The sequence below is a fragment of the Sinocyclocheilus rhinocerous genome, unplaced genomic scaffold, assembly GCF_001515625.1.
Source record: "Sinocyclocheilus rhinocerous isolate Xijiao unplaced genomic scaffold, SAMN03320098_v1.1 scaffold536, whole genome shotgun sequence".
NCBI classification, from domain to species: Eukaryota; Metazoa; Chordata; class Actinopteri; order Cypriniformes; family Cyprinidae; genus Sinocyclocheilus; species Sinocyclocheilus rhinocerous.
This window is the reverse complement of record NW_015647453.1, coordinates 90,892-99,745: the sequence shown is the minus strand read 5'-3', so window position 1 is coordinate 99,745 and position 8,854 is coordinate 90,892. Positions and strand designations below refer to the sequence as shown.

The 8,854-nt window shown below is 36.5% G+C and overlaps 1 long non-coding RNA gene across 1 annotated transcript; it reads left to right on the top strand.

Annotated features, from left to right (window-relative positions):
- The first annotated feature begins 4,406 nt into the window (after positions 1–4,406).
- LOC107709161 (uncharacterized) lies at positions 4,407–4,837 on the top strand. The gene is made up of 3 exons (XR_001636460.1): positions 4,407–4,521; positions 4,608–4,661; positions 4,750–4,837. It is a non-coding gene; the product is annotated as an uncharacterized LOC107709161 (long non-coding RNA).
- Positions 4,838–8,854: the final 4,017 nt, after the last annotated feature.

Genomic DNA, 8,854 nt, shown 5'->3' with positions numbered 1-8,854 from the left:
AAGGGATACTAAAGAGAAATTCTAAGGGTTTATGACGTTTCACCTAAAGAAACCCTTAAGTAACATTTAAGGCATATTTTATGCAACGCCCTTAAAGTGTAAGGGAAACTTAAGGGCGATCTTAAGAGAAAATTACACTTAAGGGGTTTTACGCAACCGGGCACAGTGTTTTATTTTGGGATCGTTAAATCGCTTAGGACCTTCTTTTAACTTCGATCATGAGCATTGCTGGGAAGAGCAGAGCGAACTTGATCTGATGATCGTGTAAGGCTTTCTTGCACTCTTTAAAGGCATTCCGTTGCTCCTGTGTAATCTTTGAGCAATCTGGAAAAACCAGAACAGAATCACCATTCCACTGCAGCTGCCTCTTCTCTCTGGATCCCCGCAGGATGAGGGCCCTCGTCGTGGAGCACATTAATCTCGCATTAACAGCTCGGGGAGAAACAAGAAACTCTGATTGAAAAATTAATAATAAAATGTAACACTCGCGATGTCCTCGGCAGCTTGCGGGGATTTGTCAGCGTCAGTTGGAGGAGCTGCTGCACTGTCATCGCCGCCTCTCAGAGCCTTTTTTATGCTCGATTGGACTGTTTTCTGCCTACAAGCCATATTTCTGTAGCAAAAGCTCTTCTCTAATTCTTCGAGATCAAAAGTTGTTGAGTTAGCCACTTAAAATTATTGTTAAACTATGTTAAACTACACTGCTATCCACCTTGACCTCGTCACGTGACCCATAACCGTCAGCATTATTAATGAATTAATGAAGAATAAACACCAACCTGTTAGTTCTTCAGTATCTTCAGTGTGTTTGATTCTGCAGGGTTCTGGATCACTCATCTTCTCTCTGTCCTCTTTAATAAACTCAGTCTTTGCAGATTTCAGCTCTTCCTGATGATTTGATGCTCGTCTTCACTTGTGAACTGATGGAGATATTCCAGCATTTATTGGTGAACTGTTGAATGTGTGATTGTTGTGGGAGGAGCTTCACTGATGATGTGCTCGCAGTGGGAGGAGCTTCACTGAACATGAATTTCTGTGTGGAAAAGCAGATTTACCAAAATCAACAATAAATCAAAAAGGCATTAAAGGTACAATACGCAAGTTTTCGCCACTAGAGGTCGCATTTTCAAAACAATAAAGGCGAAGTTTGATGACGCTATGAAGGAGGATGTTCACGGATGAGGTAATGGATTCATTTTTTTATTCCCTGTACCTTCCACGGCTATTTTACACAGCGAATACAGAGAATGTGAGCAAAGAACTTACACTGTGAAAGAACATTATGACTGACTTAAGTCTAGCGCGAGTTTAAGCACTCTCAAAAAATTGAACTTACACTGTGAAAGAACAGTATGACTGACTTAAGTCTAGCGCGAGTTTAAGCACTCTCAAAAAATTCCCCTTATAATCAGTAAAGCTGTCTATACACGGTTTTATGAATTAATCTCTTACACCATACGTACATCTACACTTTGTTGTTTGATGAGAGAATTCGCGTGAGAGCTGGGCTGCATTCAGCCCCCAAAAATGGTGCAAAACGTTTTGTTAAACGGAAGCGGTGGTGTGTTGAACACATGACGCAAGAGTTGCAACTATAACAGCTGAGAAGGCCATTCTTTGTGTTCGGAGATGGATCGGTTTGTGAAAGCGAAGAGAAAAGCCATAGATGAAGTCGCACAGACGCAGGCAGGTGCTGGTCATTCAAAAGCTAAATGCAGGAAATATGACTCCATAATACAATAGCAAAATATATAAATATGTATAGTATTTTTATGTTACATTAAGAACATTATTTCTTAATTATTTTTACTAAAACATTGTTTTACACAGTGGCTGGAATTTGCAGACGGTCCCTAACCAACACAAGCGGTTATGGAAACTGAAGCTAACTTTATCCCGTTATAAAGTTAAGTGACTGTAACAAATATGATCTGCCAAAAATAAATCTCAAAAGAGAAATAACTGTAACAAACTTGCAGCAGCAAGAACAAGCCAGCGTCTAACTGAGAGATGTTTACTTTCCTCATTTGTGAAACTCCTGAACAACTCTGTATTCAACTAATCTTTTATGAACGGAGGAGACCTAATATGATCGTGTTTTTGAAGTAAATCACTCCAGGGAGCTGACATTTACCTCACATTCCTGCTTAATTACGCAAAATAATCCATGCATGCAAATCAACTAATAGAGAAGAAAAAGTACAACTCACCGTACAACCAAAGCTACTAGAAGGCAAGCCCGAACTAGTGGAACGGCTAAAGCTAGTGTCCCCCTCACAGCGCATGCGCAGCTTCAGTACGAACATAGTGACGTCATTACGAGATTTTCTGTTTCAGTGGGCGGAGCATACATTCTTTGTGCTCTTCATTTGTAGCTTGCCATGCTTTAAAACCGCGTCTGTTATTAGAGACTGTTAGATTTTGTTTTTAAAAATATGAATTCAGTAGTGATTCACACTCAAAATCCAGGAAAATGATAGTCATGGAGGATAAGGTTAATAAAGTAAAGAGCATGAATCACTATTGAATCCTTGTTACAAACTAAAAAGATGTAAGCACCAAACCAAGACAACATAGGAGACGAGTTAAAAAAATACATTTCTTAACTTGGTTCTGGCATTTGATACATGCCATTACCATTCAAAAGTTTGGGATTACTATGATTTTTTATTTTTATTTTTAAGAAATGTATACTTTTGTTCTTCAACGATGCATTAATTTGATAAAAGTGACAGTAAAAGATTTCTATTTCAAATAAATGCTGTTCTTCTGAACTTTCCATTCATCAAGGAATCCTGTCGCTGTATAATGTGTTCCACACTTCATTAAGCAGCACAACCGTTTTCAACATTGATCAGAAATGTTTCTTGTGCAGCAAATCAGCATATTATAATGATCTCTGAAGGATCATGTGACACTGAAGAGCAGAAGTTGAGATCTGACATCATCACAGGGGGGAAAACCCTTTATTTTAAATTGTAAAATTATTTCACAATCTTAAAGGTGCCGTATTTACCTTGGCATAGTTGAATAATAACAGTTCTGTGCATGGAAATGACATACCGTGAGCCTCAAATACCATTGTTTCCTCCTACTTATGTAAATCTCGTGCATGCAAAAGACCACTGAAAAACAGGCGAATCAGAACATAACACCGACTGTGACGTTATGGTTAGCTGCTTGCTAGCGGTAGCCTGTTACATTACAGTACGTAAGATTTCACTTACCACGTAAACAGAGTAAGGAGAGATGACTGAGGATGACGGCGAATGATTTACAGATCCTGAGCAGCACTGACAAGCATCTGATCTTGTCAAATGTGTGGTAAGTACTGCCGCTGTAGTTTACACAGAGCACGTGCGATCGCAAATCTCCAAAGTTAAAGTAAAACGCGATCGTGCATTCGAAAGCAGTTTCAATGCTCCCTGATGCCCGCACTTTATATACAGTATAATTACCCAACGATATATCTGCGAGAGACGGTAATGACCCTTCCTAATAAGGTAAAAACAGACCATTTCATTCTAGGGATGAATCAATGCGTTCTATGGCACCTTTAAAACCTTTATTTTAAATTGTAAAATTATTCCACAATATTAATGTTTTTTTTATATTTTTATTAATCTGATGCAGTTGGTGACATGAACAAAGAACCTTACTAATACAAATCATTAGAACAGTATTGTATATTATATTGTATATTGTATATATCATATCAAAACAAGCACAAGCACACTTATAAACATTTGTTAATAAAATAATTTTTTAACATGAAATTGCTTATTCCATTCCATAAAATGCAGTGAAGTATTTGTTTTCTCATTTACAGTGTACCAAATGTAGGCTACTTTTAAACTTTTGTCCATACAATTTAGTTTAATCCAAAATTTTACTTACAAAACAAAGCATAGTTTTTTTGCATAGTTTGTCCAAGGCTTTTTTATTTGAAGTACGTTTTATTTTTATTGTATAAAAATAGAATTAGAATTCTTTTAGATACTATTTATACTCTATTTGCTCAAAGTTGTCTCGTGTTTGATGCTAAATAATGCCAATAGTTTAAGACTGTTTTAATCAGTTTGTACAAAGACATTATTACTTCTTCTCACCGGTGATTCCCGATGGTTTTAGAGAACAATTGCTCCTCGGCGCCCCCTGTCGTTTCAAACAATAGTACAACGGCGAATGCGACAAGCATAAAAGCCTCGTCCGTTTGGGAAGGTGTGCGCGCAGTCAGCGGAGGCTCGCGGAGCCAGAGCATGTGTTTTTCACAAAACCCTAAATAGCCAACTTCCTGTTGGGCGGAGCCTATGACATGCAGTGCGAAAGTTGTTTGGCTCGATGAGATCTATGTGTGTACCAAGTTTCATATGTATAGAGATATATCCAGCTGCAGACAAAGTAATTGACCTTTATGATGTTGTAGCAGTTGATATTTAAAGATTTCTCTATGTTTGTGTCTTCCAGTGTGACATTCCAATCATACGGAGATGGTGGACTCCAGATGGTTTTCTCTGAAAGGTACTGGACATTTCCTCCAGCACACCATTACATTTGCACCCCCTTCTGACCAATTTGAAATTAACCAAGATACATGTATAGTACAGTGCAGAAACCCTACCAGAGGCACTTCCAATTGGATAACAGGCTACGCTTGTGAGGTATGTCTCAAGTCTATCTATCTATCTATATACACACATTAATTAGAAATATTAAAGTTACATTTTCCTTTAATATTCTGTAATGAAGGAGATCCCAGTAATCTCACAGAAGTTGTGAAATGGCTCCGTTAAACAGACATCTGCTCAGGGGGCCAGTGGAAGAGCCTCTTTTCCTTATAATGGAGGAAGAATTCCCTGCGTTACATTTCAAATTTGATGTTTTTTTGTTTAAATAACTATGTTTTTTCTTATCAGTTTTGTATATTAGGGTTGTGCGTTACACCTAATGTTGTTAATGAATGTTTATTGCATTATTTCAGTTTCATGTGTGTTACCATGATGGTGTTTGGTGTTTGTGTGAATGACACTGTGCACCTTCTATATATGTTATTATTTAAAAGCTGCTTGTGATGGGCTTTGTTTCATCATGTGACTTTCTCATCACCACCTGGATTTGGTGGTTATCAGTGTATTACAAAGGTACAAAACAGATTTTAGTACTTCAATAGGTTGGTATATAATAAAATTTTATCAGTTAATGAAATTACGGTATTTAACTGTAAATTTAAGTTAAAACCGTAAAACCTAAAACGTTGCTACCGTATTTTTTACGGTAAAATTCCGGCAACCACAGCTGCTGGTTTTCTACCGTAAATTTTACGGATTTTTTTTACAGTGTATCGTGTGTACTAAAGGCAAATTACCCCTTAAAAACCGTAAGGTGGCGCTACTCTGTTAAAAAATGTAAGCGCCGCCCCTCACTTCCGGTTCTGTGGCTGCGGTTCTGTGGCTGTGGTTCTGAAACTGCTGGTGCTGCGGGTCTGCAGCTGGATACTATTGTATGTATACGTGCAAGTATGTATGATATATGGCCCTCCGTATTCCAGGGGGCGCTGTAGAGCCCCTCTGCCACGCCCGTGTACCAGTCTCTGCTCGGCCCTAATGGTTCGATTCCAAGGTGTGTGCCAATTTTCAAGAGTTTTTGAGCACGTTAAGGGCCCCAAAAACCTTGATGAAAAATTAGAAGAATAATAATAAGAATAAGAAAAATCCTAAAGAAAACAATAGCTAATTCTAACTTTAGCCTGTTTTATGAAGTGTATCATGTTTAGTGGAAGATGATGATGGCGGCCTCCATGGCGTGCTCCGCAGTTGTTTTTGTTAGTTTGTCCTGTCTTTAGTTATATCCCTGCAATCAGTTTCACCAGAGACGAATTGCTGGACATTCGGCAGCACACACCACCCGATATTTCACCGGTTTTCGATTATTCTGATGTTTTGCTGGACATAGTAGTTGGCGGAGCCGGCGCCCTCGTGAAGCTCAGGCAGCGCGGATTTCAAAGTAAATAAAGTCAATTTTGATTTCATGCGGACTTTAAACATTACATAGATACAAAAAACTAAACAACAACAACAAACATTTGAACTATTTTCAAAGTACCTCTGCAACTATTACGTTTTTTATTATTCTTACATTCTTTATATTAATGAACGTGACGAAAGCAAAAAACATTATATTAATGACCCAAACAAGCAGGTTTGAATGTTTTGGTACATTTTTAAACACAATTATACACCTCACTCATATCTAATCTGGAATAATAATAAATAATCTTCTGTATGTTTTATTAAAATCTCTGATTGCAATGGTTCTGTAACTGATATTCCCTGGAAGCAAGTTTGGTCATTACCTCACAAATGCTTTATTACTAACAAAATGAGGGAAATTTTTCCCTTTTCCCAAGAGTTTAGTTGATTCATACACAACAAGCATATATAGAGGATCACACAGTGTTAAACTATCATAACAGCGTTAAAGGAACAAAGAGAAAGAAAGAAGCGCTAAGCTCCGCCTCCAGAAAGCGAGACGCGGTGACGTCACGGCCTATCCCACAATGCACCGGCCGAAGACCTCGCTCGAGCCACAAATAAGGCTTTTTCTCGCTCCGTACACTATTAAGTGCACTCGTGTGGTGTGTGTGTGTGAGGAGGAGTGCCGGGTGTTATCGGTGGCCCGCGGGCGCACTGCGCGTTTATCGCTCGCTCCTCACCGTCGCGGAGAAGCAGGGCGCGCGGGAAGACCACCGCGAGCGCAGCACTCGGCGCCTTATGCCTTAAACTGATGAGTAAGGAAAATAACGACGCGGGGTGACGCCCGTGTCCTCGCTCAAACTCGCGAGAGAATTATTAGCCCTACAGTTACAGCATGAAATATTATTTAAACCTTACTATTAACATTTATTTACTTTACCTCACAATTCTGACTTTTTTTTCTCGCAAAAGCAAGTTTATATCTCCTCATTCAGACTTTATAACTCGACTTAACTCAAAAATAGTGAATCATTCAAATCAAACGATTCGTTCAAAACGGCCGCTTCAATTAGAAGCTAAACTAGTGAATGAACCGTTGAATCACCGGCTCACTCGATTCGATCAAAAACAGATTCATTCCAGGAACGAAACACCGTACGATTTTTAAAACAGCTATCATTATTATTATTATGTTGAAAACAGCCGAGTAGAATTTTGTCATGTTTCTTTAATAAATAGAAAGTTCGGAAGAGCAGCATTAATCTGAAATAGAAATCTTTTGCAACATTATAAATGTATTTTTCATCACTTTTGATCAATTTAAAGCATCCTTGCTAACTTCTATAATTTTTTTCACACACACAAAAAAAAAAAAATAATAATAAATGATTCAGACTCTTTCACAATATTACAGCTTTTGCTGTACTTTGGATCAAATAAATGCAGGAGAGCCGAAGATAATTCTTTAAAAAACATTACAAATCTTACTGCTCAATAACTTTTGAAAGCAATGTTTTCATTTGCGATTTAACCTATTGAAATATGACATTAACATGAGAATATGTATTCAAGGCAGCTGATACAAAGTCCTTAAAATGTGTTTTTAACTATTCTTTTGTGTGTTACTTTGATTCACGCTGCCTACATCGGAGAAGACTACATTTCCCATGATGCATCTCTCCAAAATATTTATTTATTTTATTTTTCTTACGAACTTATTCTTTAAAAAAAAAAATCAATAAAACTCTTAAGTTTAATGACTGAATAATTGAAATTAAATGACATGTTTGTTCTGGGAACATCAGCTGAATCTTTACCTGCTCAATGAATATGTTACACAATAATCACATGGAAAAGCTATTGAAGTTAATACGACCGCAACTCGTTCAATTATAATTATAACGACAACTGTAACGATAACTATAATGTTAACTGTGACAGCTATAATGATAACTGGAACTATAACTGTACTGTTAACTGTGAAGATCATTTTAATAACTGTAACAATAACTGTAATGATAACTTTTAACATAACTGCTGAGTAATATTAATTAACTACATGTACTTACTGTATGTTTAGGGTTTGATAACAATAACTGTAACAATAACTGTAACAATAATGATGATAACTAACAATAACTGTAACAATAACTAACGGTAACTGTAACAATAACTAGTGATAACTGTAACAGTAACTGTAATAATTGTAACAATAACTAACGGTAACTGTAACAATAACTATAGTGATAACTAACAATAACTGTAACAATAACTAAAATGATAACTGTAATGATAACTTTGAAGATAACTGCTGAGTAATATTAATTAATTACATGTACTTATTGTATGGTTAGGGTTTGATAACAATAACTGTAACAATAATGATGATAACTAACAATAACTGTAGTAACTGTAACAATAACTATAGTGATAACTAACAATAACTGTAACAATAACTAACGGTAACTGTAACAATAACTATAGTGATAACTAACAATAACTGTAACAATAACTGTAACAATAACTAACGGTAACTGTAACAATAACTAGTGATAACTGTAACAGTAACTGTAATAATTGTAACAATAACTAACGGTAACTGTAACAATAACTAGTGATAACTAACAATAACTGTAACAGTACCTGTAATAACTGTAACAATAACTAACGGTAACTGTAACAATAACTAATGATAACTGTAACAGTAACTGTAATAATTGTAACAATAACTAACGGTAACTAACAATAACTAATGATAACTGTAACAGTAACTGTAATAATTGTAACAATAACTAACGGTAACTGTAACAATAACTAATGATAACTGTAACAGTAACTGTAATAATTGTAACAATAACTAACGGTAACTGTAACAATAACTA